Source organism: Humulus lupulus, chromosome 3 (genome assembly GCF_963169125.1).
Source record: "Humulus lupulus chromosome 3, drHumLupu1.1, whole genome shotgun sequence".
NCBI lineage: Eukaryota > Viridiplantae > Streptophyta > Magnoliopsida > Rosales > Cannabaceae > Humulus > Humulus lupulus.
Genome location: NC_084795.1, coordinates 146,914,028 through 146,928,091, shown reverse-complemented (window position 1 = coordinate 146,928,091; position 14,064 = coordinate 146,914,028). Strand labels below are relative to the sequence as shown.

Sequence of the window (14,064 nt, the reverse complement as noted above, 5' to 3'; positions counted from 1 at the left end):
GCAGTACATTTCCTCCTCTACAAATACAGCAAAGAAATAAAGAAAATTAGGATTGTCACAATGTGGAAGTGACATCAAAATAAGTTTTACATTTCATGGTGGTCAAAGAATAATTAAAATTACTTATGCAAGTCACTTGACTTCAGTTCATATAGAATGTAATGGTTCTGAAAGTATATGCTGTGATTGTTGGCAGAGTCTAAGAGACTGGAAAGGAACTTTAATCTCGTAATCTTCCATGTAATCCTGACAGTAAGAATGGAAGAAAACAAGCCATGGTCAGTAACTGTGGCAAACTGAAATTTCAAGTTTGACTGGAATGAAAAGCACACTTGCTATATCTAGACAAGGAAATAGCTTAACCATTTAATAGATAGACTATGAATAGAATAAGGATATGACTTCGATCAAATGAAAGAACACCATATTAATTATGAATAACAATGGAATCTGAAAATAAATAAATAAATAAGGATAGCAGTAGAAAAAATCATTTAGAATTAATTTTTGAATTGAATAGGCATAAAAAAAACCTAGAGATGAGAAATAAACATACCTAGATGACTTATATATCAAGACTTAATCTTCCTCTTCAAAAGAAAACAAATGTACAGAGAAAACAAATGAACAGCTGAGTTATGATGCTCATTTTCATGCTTCCTGCCTCAGCAGTGGCCATAGAAAGTCTGAAAACCAAAGAAAATTAATAAAGAGCATAGGAATCCAAATATATATTTAACTAGTTGTACAGATAAAACACACATTAACTAATATAACTAGAAGAACAAACATTCATTTCTCATATTTAACCACACCTGCGGTACAAACAAATAACAAGAATTGACACACTAAACAAAACATTATACAAGAAAAATGAGAACAAACAAGTTGCAGTAAATGACTTCAGCAAGGGCATTTAGGTTAAGTACATTATGATGTTACAACAGTATAAATAAGAGACCATTTTTGTGCGTGCATCCAACAATGTGAAAAACTTCATTTAAAAATTTGAAAGATAAAAAGAGGATCACTGCAAAGCTCACTATGGACTACTATGTACAAGACTAAGTATATATATAATACAATGAAGATACATCAATTCCAGCTTCACATTTGAACATACAGAACTATTTCAAAGCTAAAGCTAGTCCTTAAATACCAATAAGAAAATCCTAAAACACTAATTTGAAGAAATTCATAATATAAACCCTAACATTTATCTATTTATACACTAAAAGACTTACATCCAAACAAAATTGAAAGTGATGGAGATTATAAGAGAGAGGTATAGAGATTTAATATTCACAATATTAGAAAAAGAGGCTATAAGAGAACAAATGTGAAATTGATTGAGCAATTGACAGAGAAAATCTAATGGAAAAACAAACTGACCAAAGCAAGTTGATTGAGCAAGTTGCCGGAGAAAGTCCACGGATCGACGGAGCGAATCGCCATAGCAAGTTCACAGATCAACGGAGCAGCAGCGGATCTCCCATTGTACGATCAATCAATAATGGTAGAGACAGAGAGAATTGCTCTTGTCAAAGAGAGGCTAATGACATTTTGGTTGGGCTTGGGCTTATTGAGTCATACATGCTTCATAGAAACAGAGTAGTGAGTCTTCAGAGATGTATTCAAATTAAACAGACACCAAACCAAGAAAAGGGAAGCTGGGAAAGTCTTCAAAATGGTGTATCTTCAAAAGTCCCTAACTCTAATATTCATTGGCAATGACAAAAAAACACAAAATAATAAAGAAAAATAAAAAAGCACAAATCTTTAAAATAAAAATATATAAATAAAAATCTCAACAACTTCCATTGATAAGATTCCTATAAACCTTACTTGATTAAAAACCTCTGATAATATTCATTGAGCCAGAATTCATGCCATCACTACCTGAGTAGTCAGCTCCCTGTTGTAAATGGTGAGAGTAGGAATTATAAAACGTGATAAGATCAAAATTCAACAAGGCACAGAAATGATGATACAAATGACCAATAAATTAATGCCTTAAATAATGTTTAGCATATATAACAAAAACAACAACAATAATAATAATAAGAATCTCGATTTGATGATCACCACAGTTTCCAATCATCAAGTACAAACATTTCTCAAGAGCACTAGTACTAGTACTACTATATATATATAGTTCTAATATTGCTAGTGGCTAAGGGGGTTTGACAGAGGAGAGAGAGCATTGGAGAGCATATATATATATAGTTCTAATAAACTTAAAATGCAATCTGATACGAGTATGGGAGAGAGACCAGACCAGAGTATTTTTTTGGGCGTTTATTCTCATAAACCTTCTAAGGATTTCTGGGCTAAAGGGGAGGACGAAAGAGGCACCCCGCTCATGCACATCTGGGTTTTTCTTCTCAGGTGGCGATCGGCGAGTATGGGTTCTTCTCTCAGGCGAGGATGGGCGCTTCTTCTCAGACGATGGTCAGCGTCGGGGCCTCGGGGGTACTCTTGCTGAGGATGGGTGCTTCTTCTCAGGCGATGGTCAGCGTCGGGGCCTCCGGGGTACTCTCGCTGAGGATGGGCGCTTCTTCTTGATGGGCGCTTCTTCTTCGACTGGTTTTCTAAGAGGGAGAGAGACCAGACCAGAGTATTTTTATTTGTTTGAAAGGGTTAAATGATAAAATATATATTATTATGATTTTGTTTTTACTTATAGTTAGAATTAATTTAATTTTAATTTTTGTTTTTGTAATGTTTATTTGTTTTTAAGATTTGTACCCTTTGTTAAAAATAATATGACATGTTAAAAATAAGTAAGATGACATGTAGGATATTTTTAACACATCATCACACAACTCAGCATCATTTTTATTAAAAATTAAAATAATAAGAGGGAAATATTGGCGCCAAATGCAAAAAAAATTTCCCTCCAGTATATGTGTAGGGTAACACTCTTTAATTACCCATATTATTAGTAGATAATCATCCTTCTAAAATATTATAATATTGGCAATATTTATCTACCAATAAATCTTACGAATAAATATTGGTGGGTAAAGGTTTCCTTTACCTACCAATATATATTGGTAGGTAAAGATCAGATTTCTTGTAGTGGTTCTTGTTATCTCAGGTATCTTTTCTTGGGCATATTATTAGTAAGGAAGGAATTAACGTAGGTCCAGCCAAGATCGAGGTAGTCAAAGATTGGCCAAGCCCAAAGAATGCTTCTGAGGCTCGAAGTTTCCTTGGTTTGGCAGGTTATTATAGCCATTTTGTGGAAGGGTTCTAAAAGATTTCTACTTCATTGACTAAGCTGACACACAAGAATCAGAAGTTTGTGTGGTCAGACAAGTATGAGAACAGCTTCCAAGAACCGAAGTAGAGATTGATTACAGCTCCAGTTCTGAGTCTTCCAACAGATCAGGAGAAGTTTGTGATTTACTGCGATGCTTCACATCAAGGTTTGTGCTGTGTTCTGATGCATTCAGGGAAAGTAATTGCTTATGCCTCACGTCAGTTGAAGGAGTATGAGCAGAGATATCCTACTCATGATTTAGAGTTGGTGGCTGTGGTCTTTGCTTTAAAGGTATGGAGGCATTACCTTTATGGGGAGAAGTGTGAGATCTACACTGATCACAAGAGCCTGAAATACTTCTTCACCCAGAAAGACTTGAATATGAGACAAAGGCATTGGCTGGAGTTAGTAAACGATTATGATTGTGAGATTTTGTATCATCCAGGAAAGGTCAACGTGGTAGCTGATGCTTTAAGCCAGAAGGGTCTAGGAAAGATTCATAGTGTGAGGCTGATAGCCAGAGAATTAACAGATGATATGACCAGAGCTGGTATAGAGTTGCTGGTGGGTCAATTGGCCAATATTACGCTACAGTCTACACTGTTTGAGAGAATAAAGGAGGGCCAGTTGGGTGATTCCCAGCTGATCAAGATCAGAGAGGATGTTTTGGCTGGAGCATCCAGAGATTATACGGTGTCTGAGATGGGCTTGCTGAGATACAAGGGTCGGATATGTGTTCCGTTAGACACTACTTTGAGGCGAGAGATTCTGGATGAATCTTACACTACACCTTATTCTTTGCATCCAGACACCACAAAGATGTATCAGGATGTGAGATCGTTGTATTGGTAGCCAGGGATGAAGAGGGATGTAGTGGAATATGTGGCTAAGTGCTTGACATGTCAATAGGTCAAGGCTGAGCATCAGAGGCTGGCAGGGTTATTGCAGCCTCTGGATATCCCTGAGTGGAAATGGGAGGACAACACGATAAATTTCATAGTGGGGTTACCCAGGACTGTTGGTCAACATGATTCTATTTGGTTTATTGTGGATCGCTACACCAAGTCAACTCACTTCTTGCCGGTAAGGACTACTTATACAGTTGACCAGTATGTAGATCTCTATGTGGGAGAGATCGTGCGCCTTCATGGAGCACTGAGGTCGATCGTGCCAGATCGTGACCCCACTTTTACTTCCAAGTTTTAGAGGAGTTTACAGAAGGCCAAGGGAACACAATTGAATTTCGTACTGCTTATTATCCTCAGATAGATGGACAATCTGAGAGGACGATTCAGATATTGGAAGACAAGTGTGCTGGACTTTGGTGGATCCTGGAGTAAGTATCTACATTTGATAGAGTTTTCCTATAACAATAGTTATCAGTCTACCATTGGGGTTGCACCTTATGAGATGTTGTATGGTAGGAAATGAAGATGTCCCATTCATTGAGATGAGACAGGAGAAAGGAGATACTTGGGTCCTGAGGAAGTTCAGAGGACCAGTGAGGCCATTGAGAAGATTAGAGCTCTGATGCTCGCTTCTCAGAGTAGGCAGAAAAGTTATGCAGATCCCAAGCGCAGGAACGTGAAGTTCCAGGTGAGAGACTATGTCTTTCTGAGAGTCTCGCCATGGAAAGGGGTAAGGAGATTTGGGAAGAAGGGCAACGAGATATGAATTATTGGTATTTGAGAATTTTGGGAACAACGGGAATTAGAGGGTGTTAATTATGATTAACGAAATAGGCGAGAAAGGACGGTTTTACACTTGGCAGCCTTTAGAAAATTTATTTTACCTAGGGGCAAAAAGGTCTTTTCACGTTAAGATTAATATAAGCCATTGAAGGCTGTGGAAGGTTAGCTAAAACAGAGCATAAGAACATCTCTCCCGGTCCTCTTTTTCTTTTCGAGTTTTGGAGCTTTTCTTGAGGATTCAAGCTAGGGAAGTGGATCTTGAGGGCTTAGGTTTGTGTTCCACCATTGAAGAGGATCCTAAACTGAGCTTGAGGTAAGTTTCTGGCCATTAAAACAGTAGCTTTACTTAATTTTTGGTTTGGTTTTCAACTTAGTTTTCTAGATTTGATAAAGGGAGTTGATGGGAGTTTTTGGCTAGGGTTACTTGGGTTGTGATGCCTAGGACATATGTAGATGGTTTTAGGGTTCATTTGGGACTTAATATGAGGTTTGGAAGCTTTTGGTTCAGGTTGGAAATGGTGGAGTCGAAGGGGGAAAGTTTCAGGGCCATTCTGGCTGGGTGTAGCGCTATAGTGCCCATAAGTGGGCGCTGCAACGCTACTCATAGAGGATTCTGGTCGGTCTTGGGCACTAGGGGGGTAGCGCTACAGTGCTACCTTGTTCCATCAGATTCTTGTTTTGGGAATTTTTAAGGGTTTTTGGCTCGAGGTTTCAATTCCTAAGGCTCAGGATCGAATCTACTCACCATTTGGGCACAATTCAGGGTCCCGGGAGTGAGGTTTAGGTCAAGACCATTTCTTTGTTGATTTTCATTAATGGAGGTTATAATTGGTTATGACTAGGTAATTGTTAAGGAATCAAAAGGTCGATCGTTCTCAAGGGTCGTTCTTTTACTATTTCTCGCTCGAACCAGAGGTAAGAAAACTGCACCCCATATGTGACATGCATGGTTGTTATTGAGGCATGTTGAGTGTTTAAATGTGGACATTGATTGTATATCAAATTCTTAGCAAATCTTGCTCACTTGTGTGTGGCACTGACTAAATAGTAAGAATTGGCAATGGTGCCAGTATTAACTGTGAAGCTGCAACTCACTAGTCAAGTTCGGCAGTAATACTGGGCACTGGTCACCTGGTATGGAATAATAAGTCAAGAACAGTCTTAGCGTGTTTAACACAAGCCGACAAAGATTAGATCTAATCGACATCTGGATTGAATGACTCAAATGATCATTAATGCCAGACCAACCTCAAGTTCGATGAAAACTAAAAGTGCTTGTCTAGCCTATGGCTAGTCACTTAGAGTCAATGCCAGAGGGCCTAGGTGACTGCTTCATCACATGGCTATGGGTGCTGCGCCTGAAGTGACTTACCCAATAGTCACTCATTTGATTGGAGATAGGGATAGAAGGTCCAGGTGACTGGATTGTCACATGGCTGTGGGTGCTAAGCCCCGTAGTGACATGCTCGTTAGCCACTCATTATGGTTAAAAGAACCTTAAGTGTTAAATCACTCATCTGATTAGAGCAATATGCTCCTTCATGGTTAACGTAACCACAAAGTGATATTCACTCATCTGTTCAGGGCTATAGGCTCTGTATGATTATCATGATCATCATTTGATATTATATACATGCAGTATTGAGTTTTCTTGCTGGGCTTTGGCTCATGGGTGCTATGTGGTGCAGGTAAAGGGAAAGAAAAGCTCACCCAGCCTTGAGTGGATATCTTAAGTGGTGATGTGTACATATGCGACCGCTTGACCACCACAACCAAGGAGTTTCTCAAAGGCACTAGGGGGTTTACCCTATTTTTGTTGCTTAGGTCTGCTGGTTGTAAATTTTAAACTATAATGACCATTTTGGATTGTAAATAACTTGAAAACGTTTTTATGGGCCCATGAAAAGTTTTATGTTTTAAATAAAATATATCATTTCCTTTTGATTATTTTTTCACCTTAACGTATTAATAACACTTAGATGCACGTTTATAACCAAAGAACTCTATTAGTGAGTTAAGTACGGTTCAAAGTTCACAGTAACTGTCTTGGAGTAACCAGGTCATTACATATATGTACATAGTAATTTTTGGAAGAATAAAGTGTCCATTGATATGATCATTACATACAACGTTAATCCTCTATTAATAGCTCATAATTAAAGGGAATAAAATTACTGTTTTACCCTTTTTACTATATCTTGTTCCTAGTGTACCATTAACTTTACTAGTGAACGTTGTGTCACAACAAGTTTGCGACGTGAGCTTTCATAACCTTTTCAGCTCAAAAATTCAACCCAATAGGGAACCATTAATCAATCTATAAGAAGGTATAGATTCCATATATGTTAAACTATGTCGCCAACCATATATATCATTGAGTCCCCAAAATAATTATTCTTAGCCTAATCATTTTGACAAATCTTAACGCATGAATCAAAGGATCAGATGACATATATATGAGTTAATAGTAACCTCAGGATTAAGATCATCGTGTATATGATCATTGTTTCATGTGTTTGATTAATACTATGAAATGGTGTTTAAACAAGTATTAACAAACCACCTCTGGTCCAGTTCTATATATCACTATATATAAAGTACCTTCACTAAAGTGTCCTACTACACTAGTGACTCGGATCTAGGTCACTTGTATTAATATTAATAGCGAACCGTACTAGAAGTAATTAATCTAAAGATTCCATAACTTTATTTTACTGCGAACTATTTTAAGTTCATTATCTCAATCTTAATCCTCTCATACCAATATGAGATTAAGACCACATATATGTAATTTGGAATTTTCTGATATTTACTTAATATTATCAACGTAATATCAGACATATTCTATATATATAATAATTAAATTAAATTATTTATTTCATTTAAAACATTTTTCAACTACAATTGCTTTAAGGGCACTATTCCCAACAATCTCCCACTTGTCCTAAAGAAAATTGAGGCATCTCTCTCAATGTGTCAATCACATTAACCTGAACGAATTTGTCTAACAAAGTCTTTGTTAACAGTTTTGTAAGAAACTGTTTTGAAGCTATCTTTAAGATCATTATATCAATTATGTTAAATTGTGTTGAATTAAATTATACTTCATTTCATTTGCAATACCCTCTCATGATTTCTAGTTCTTCTAGAATAGTTGTATCTCCATTGCTTTCACAATGAAATACTAGTAGTTTATTAAAGTCTGAAACCCTTTCCAGAATGGTAAAGAACTCAACTAAATCAAATAGCCTATTTAACTGCTCGTAGATGTTATATTTTGGCTTCTATGGTGAAACATATAAATTTGAATATCCAATACATTTCCAGATTAATGTGTTTCCTCCACAGTTATAGAAGTTGATTATGATATCAATCTTTGAATATTTCTATTTGGTTTAAAATATGTTTATCCTTTGGGATTTTAGGTCACTTCCTAAATAGACAAACATATAATCTCCATTATATTCAAGATACTCAAAAATTAAGTCCTTATAATTATTCAATGATTCAATCCATCATTGGATTGAAAACTGCTCACTATTCCCACCGTTTAACAAATGATAATTCTAAAACATAACATTCAATACATTAAACATCACCGAGTTGTAGGAATACTATCTTATGTCCTTCTTCTCTAGTAAGAGAATAAATGGACATTGTTATTTAGATAATACATCCTCCTGGGCGGAAAGGAAAAAAGCCTTTCTTGGATTTTTGTAAACTAAAGTATTGAAGCTTCTTATCTATATAAGTCGCTTGAGACAGTGCCAAAATATTGTTCTTTCAATCTCTATAGACTTGAATGTATAGAACATTCTTGGCTTTTCTAAATCTAATATTTAGAAATGTTCAGCTAACCATTTCTTTTCTATTGATAATTTCTCTACATCATTCCCAATGATCAGAACATTATCAATATTAAGAATAAGAATCAAAACAGAATCTTTCTGGTTGAGATCTTCAAACGGTTTTTTTCATAATCTCATAATCCATGCATAAAGAAATGGATAATCCATAGACATCCATTTAAATTAATCTCATAATCCTTGCGTAAAGAAATGGATAAGAGTATATAAACAAATTTATGCTTGGTTACATCAGAAGGTATTTATTCGACTAATAAATTCTTCTTTTTGATTATAGCCTTAGGCTGTTAATCTTGCTTTGAAAAGTCTCTACTTTCCTCTGTTCTCCTCTTCATCTTGAATATCCTATTTCAAACTGATGTTTAGTGAACTTTAGTTGGATGTTCAAGAATCTAGATGTCATAGAATTCCAAATTCCATTTCTAGATTCATGGTATTTTAACCATTGTTTTCTGTAAAAAGCTTTTCATTTCATACTAGTATGTAAATGAAATATAGTTAGATTGTGTTACACACAATTAACTAAACATTATGTTTGTAACAAAGTAGTTGCTAACTAACGCTCCCACTACAATAATGTCTTAAATAATTTATGATATTTTTTTGTTTTATCATTGTTAATTATCAGTAACTTGCTTACTTGACTTGCAGTCATTATTTCTAGTACAAGTTAACGAGAAAAATATAGTGATTATAATAATCATTCTTCATTAAAGTAGCATGTAAGAGATACAAACTCTTTTGTAATATTTTTTTATTATTAAATTGTTTCATTAAATGACTTCATGGAAAAATTTCAATTTATTCACATAACCACTTGTGAATCCCAACTTTTAAGTCTTGATGTTGTGCAATCAAACATGTATAGAGTATAACAAGTGTTAAAATTACAGAAATAATAAAGACGATAATGATCACTCATTATCTACTTAATCTTATCTAATATGATTATATTCCATTTCTAAAATACTAATAGCATTCTAGTTGTATGTGAGTTCGGTTTCAATTCCAAGTTCACATGAAATTTACTTGAAATCCAAATTCGAGTTTAGACTTCCTTTTGATCAGATCAAACAAGTCTTTAAGTGTCTTTACTTTGAATGTTGCATGAAAATTTCCATAAATTTTCTCTGCATTCAACAAAAATAAACATATCTTCAATAAATGTCAATCAATATTGACTTACTATTTATTAGCTTTGAACATTAAAATGTTCAACATACATCTCTATGTATTAGCTAAATGATTATGTGATTTTTGAGCCTTTATAAGAGAAAAGTCTTTTGGTTAACTTTAATTAATAGACTCTATAAACAGGGAGAGAACCAATGAAAGATTGCAATAAAAGATTGTCTTTTATTTGTTTTATGTGGCTAATTTATTACAAGTGAGTCTAAAAAATAATTCACAAATATGTTTCACTTAATTGTGGTTGGAATAATATGTCTTATTTAAAAAATCGATGATTTGCACAATAATGAATAATTCATAATTATCATTTATATTCATTGATGAAATAGCTGGAACAAATATATTTCAAAAATAACAATTGAATTTATTATTCAAAAGAAATATCAAATTTGTTCACTCATCAAATAAAGGAATCTAAAATATAGTTTCTAGAAAGAATTCGAAACTAATTTAAAGAAACAAACTTAATACAATGTTGAAAATAAAAACTAAATTCCATGCCAGTTATTTCTTGGTCTATAAATCTACAATCAATTTCTTGTTTCTCTTTCAGATTTCTTTCTTTTCTTGAATAATGCGTTCCGGAAAACAAGAAAAAAATATGGATTGTGGCATAAAAATTTGAATAAACTATTCAAATATATTAAAAGGAGATGAGCAAATCATATTTACCATTTCTTCTTGCAAACTTCTCAAGTGATCAAAAGAGTCTCTTTTGACCCTTTCCCATATCTCATATGTAGATCTAAGGTTTACATATCTCGATTTAATATTGTCAGGGATAGTCTTTAGTATGCAATGATGAACCAAATAATCAGATCTCTTCCAATCTGCATATTTTTTATGATTATCATAATCACATAAAGTTGATGGCTCATCTGTAAGCACATCAATGATTACATCATACACTTTTACTTTACTCAGAACTATGTCTATTTTTCTGTACCAATCATCAATATTATTGAAGTCTAAAAGAATAGTACTTAGGTAGTCATCCTTTGACGAAGCTCTTCCACCCTCGGGGTCGCATTTGGGACAGGCGTCTTCGGGTGCCTCACTTCCTAAAAAGGTGACTCTGCACCCCTTCACTCCTCGTGCCTTCATGGATGAATCATGACCTTCTCGGTCCCCTTCCTTATCTAGGCATGCATTGACAGCTATATGTTTCTCGCCCCGCCAAGCCCATCCTTCCACTTATCGGGGGCATCCTTTGGCGACCCAGTACGGAGAGGCCATGAGCCACTACATGGGGAATACTTTCAAAGGTGAGTGGGGGTCTATGTATGATATTCCCGATGCCGAGTTGGGTGAGGCTTATATGTGAGCCTTTATGGAGGTGCTTGTCAAAACACTTAATGTATGTTTTTCAGTTTTGATATCGCCTAATCATTGATGTTTTGTTTTGTTTCTTTGTTTTTATTTAGGCTTCCATCTTTGGTCACCGTTTTGTCACCTCGAGCTCCTCATCCATGCAATGCTTATAGTTCGAGCAGGGGCAATGAAGGACCTCTCCTTGGCCAAGGCCCAGTCAGTGACATGGAGGGCCAGCTTGCTGAGGTGCTCTGCCAGAGGGATGGTGCATTAGCGAAGGCCACGTCGACTTCTCGATCTAACACCACGATCAAGCCAATATTCATATCTTGAATAAGAAGATTAATGCTCTTGAGGTTGAACTGGTGAATGCTGAGAATGGCATAGTTGAGCAAACATTGCATGTCATTTGGAGGACTAACCCTGATGTCAACCTGTCCACCTTTGGAGAGTATGCGAACGAGAATAGGCCCCTCTCCGAGACTTATTACTATATTTTTTTTTTGTTGTGTAGCCGTCTATTTTTTTTGCCAAGTGTTTTTTTGTTTTGCATGGAACTTCTTTTAATTATATGTGGAATGCTTTATGTCTGAGATCCTTTTATGTTCGCCTTTGTGTTTGAAACTTTTATATATGGGACCTTTGCTTATATTCGTACTGAATGCGAGGATGTATTGACCTACTGAGCCTTTGTCATCCTTTTTTGGTTATCATGCTTGAGGGGCTTTGATAAGTTCCTCTTCTTCGATGAATTCTTTATGTCTTCCTTGGGCTAATGATCGTAGTCTTTTTGATGCACCTTGACTATACTTGTAAGTACATATCAACCTTTTGGGTTCTCGATATCCTTTTATATTCTTTGCACAAACTTTTTATCTTGTGCGAGAAGCATCCTTCTCGTCATTATGCATAGTACTATTTTTACAAGGGTCTCTTTTAGGGCCCTTTTTGGCTATACGACTTGGTGGCTGCTCTAGGCTTATTGGTGGATGCTCTCCTTGAGGCCTTACCCCTTGTGGAGATATTAGCCTTTATTAGGAGTTTCTCCTTGTGAAATCTTTTGACATCTTTTCACAAGCGTCTCTTGTTGGACACTTTTTGTCTAGATGGCTTGGTGGGCATTCAAGGCTTATTGGTGGACATCCTCCTTAAGGCCTTACCCCTCCTGGAGGTATTATTCTATCACAAGGTTGTCCTTATGGAACCTTTTGGCTCCCTTGGCATCCATAAGGGTAGCTAATCCATATGAATCCAAGAAATGCTCTAGGCTTATCAGCGGATGTCCTCATTGAGGTCATACTCCTCATGGAGGTATCTAGACTTTGTCGCGAGGTTATCCCTATAGATCCTTTTCACTCCCTTGATATCTATAAGGGTAGCTAACCCTCATGAACTCAAGAGATGCCTCACAGGGTTTTTTTTTTTTTTTTTTGCAATATATATGCCTCCTATCCTGCCCCCAAGTGCTTAGTATGATTCATTCCATTGAGCACCTTGATCATTTCACTCCCAACATAGATTTTTCCAATGCGTACATATTGTTTATATATGTGTATGCATTTAGAAGGAATGTAATATGTGAGATAGGAAACACTTTCATTGATAGCAAGCACATTACAAAGGCACGTATGACAACATTACATCTACTATGAGATTATCTGGGAAACCTCTTTGATTTTTAACTACTAAAATTAACAGAAGGCAAACAAAAAAGGTACAAATATTCCTACATTATATGTGAAAGTCTTATTGGTAATATTTATTGAGATTTTCTACATTCCATGCTTGGGGTATGACAGTGTCATCCACCCAAAAGTGTGAATGTGGGTTAGCGCCTCCATGTATCACCATTGCCATGGGTTTTCACGGCTTGGTAGCTGTGAAGAAAGAGAAATTATAACACTCTCTTGCTTCCTTTTTTTCTTCTTTTATGCTTGCTATCATCCCCAGAGTTGGGAATTTAACATACAGGTGATATATCGATGTCACCATTTTCAATTCTCTTATGGAGGGTCTCCCTAATACCACATTGAAAGCTGAAGCGTAATCTAGTACAACAAAGTTTGTCATGACAGTGGTTTGTTTGGGTTGCTTCCCCATGGAGAGGGCTAACTTGATGGCTCCTAAAGGTTGTATTGATACCCACTGAATCCATATAAGAGGGTATGGTACGGCTTCAAGTTCCTGATGCCCAAGCCCACCTTCTCCAATGCGGGGCGATATAAGATATCTATGGAACTACCATTGTCCATGAGGACTCGATGCACTCTCATATTGGCCAGTTGAACGGTCAGCACCAGGGGGTCACTGTGGGGGAAATGCACCCCTCGCGTATCTTCCTCTGTGAAGGTTATCGAATCATTTTCTCCCTTACAGTTCTTTGGGGGTCGCTGCTCCAAGCTCATGGTGCACGGGGGTGGACTTCATGTTGCTTCCTTGGAATATCTATCTCGTCCTTTCCTTGAGTCTCCTCTAAGTACTGGACCATCAAACATCGTTCTTACTTCTCCCTGCACCTCTAGGGCTCGCTCTCGAGCATGCAGATAGGATGGCTGATCCTCTAGTCCTGAGTTTTCTCTTTTGACATGCTTGTCTAGATGCCACCTGCGTATGAGTTCCTGGATTTCTACTTTCAAATGGGTACACTCCGCCATGGTGTGTCCAATATCCTTGCGGTACTGGCAATACTTGCTGGGGTACTTTTTGGATCGGTCTGTCTTCATCTGCGAGGGTCTCTTGA

The 14,064-nt window shown here is 36.4% G+C and overlaps 1 long non-coding RNA gene across 3 annotated transcripts; it reads right to left on the bottom strand.

The window, feature by feature from the left end:
* Positions 1-201: 201 nt before the first annotated feature.
* Positions 202-2,619, bottom strand: LOC133821399 (uncharacterized). 3 transcript variants are annotated; one of them, XR_009887544.1, is made up of 5 exons: positions 2,279-2,619; positions 1,846-1,915; positions 1,393-1,596; positions 557-686; positions 202-246 (listed from the first exon to the last, which is right to left on the bottom strand). It is a non-coding gene; the product is annotated as an uncharacterized LOC133821399 (long non-coding RNA). The 3 variants fall into 3 exon arrangements; XR_009887542.1 differs by having other exon boundaries at positions 1,393-1,915; XR_009887543.1 differs by lacking the exon at positions 1,846-1,915 and having other exon boundaries at positions 1,393-1,552.
* Between the last annotated feature and the right edge of the window lie 11,445 nt (positions 2,620-14,064).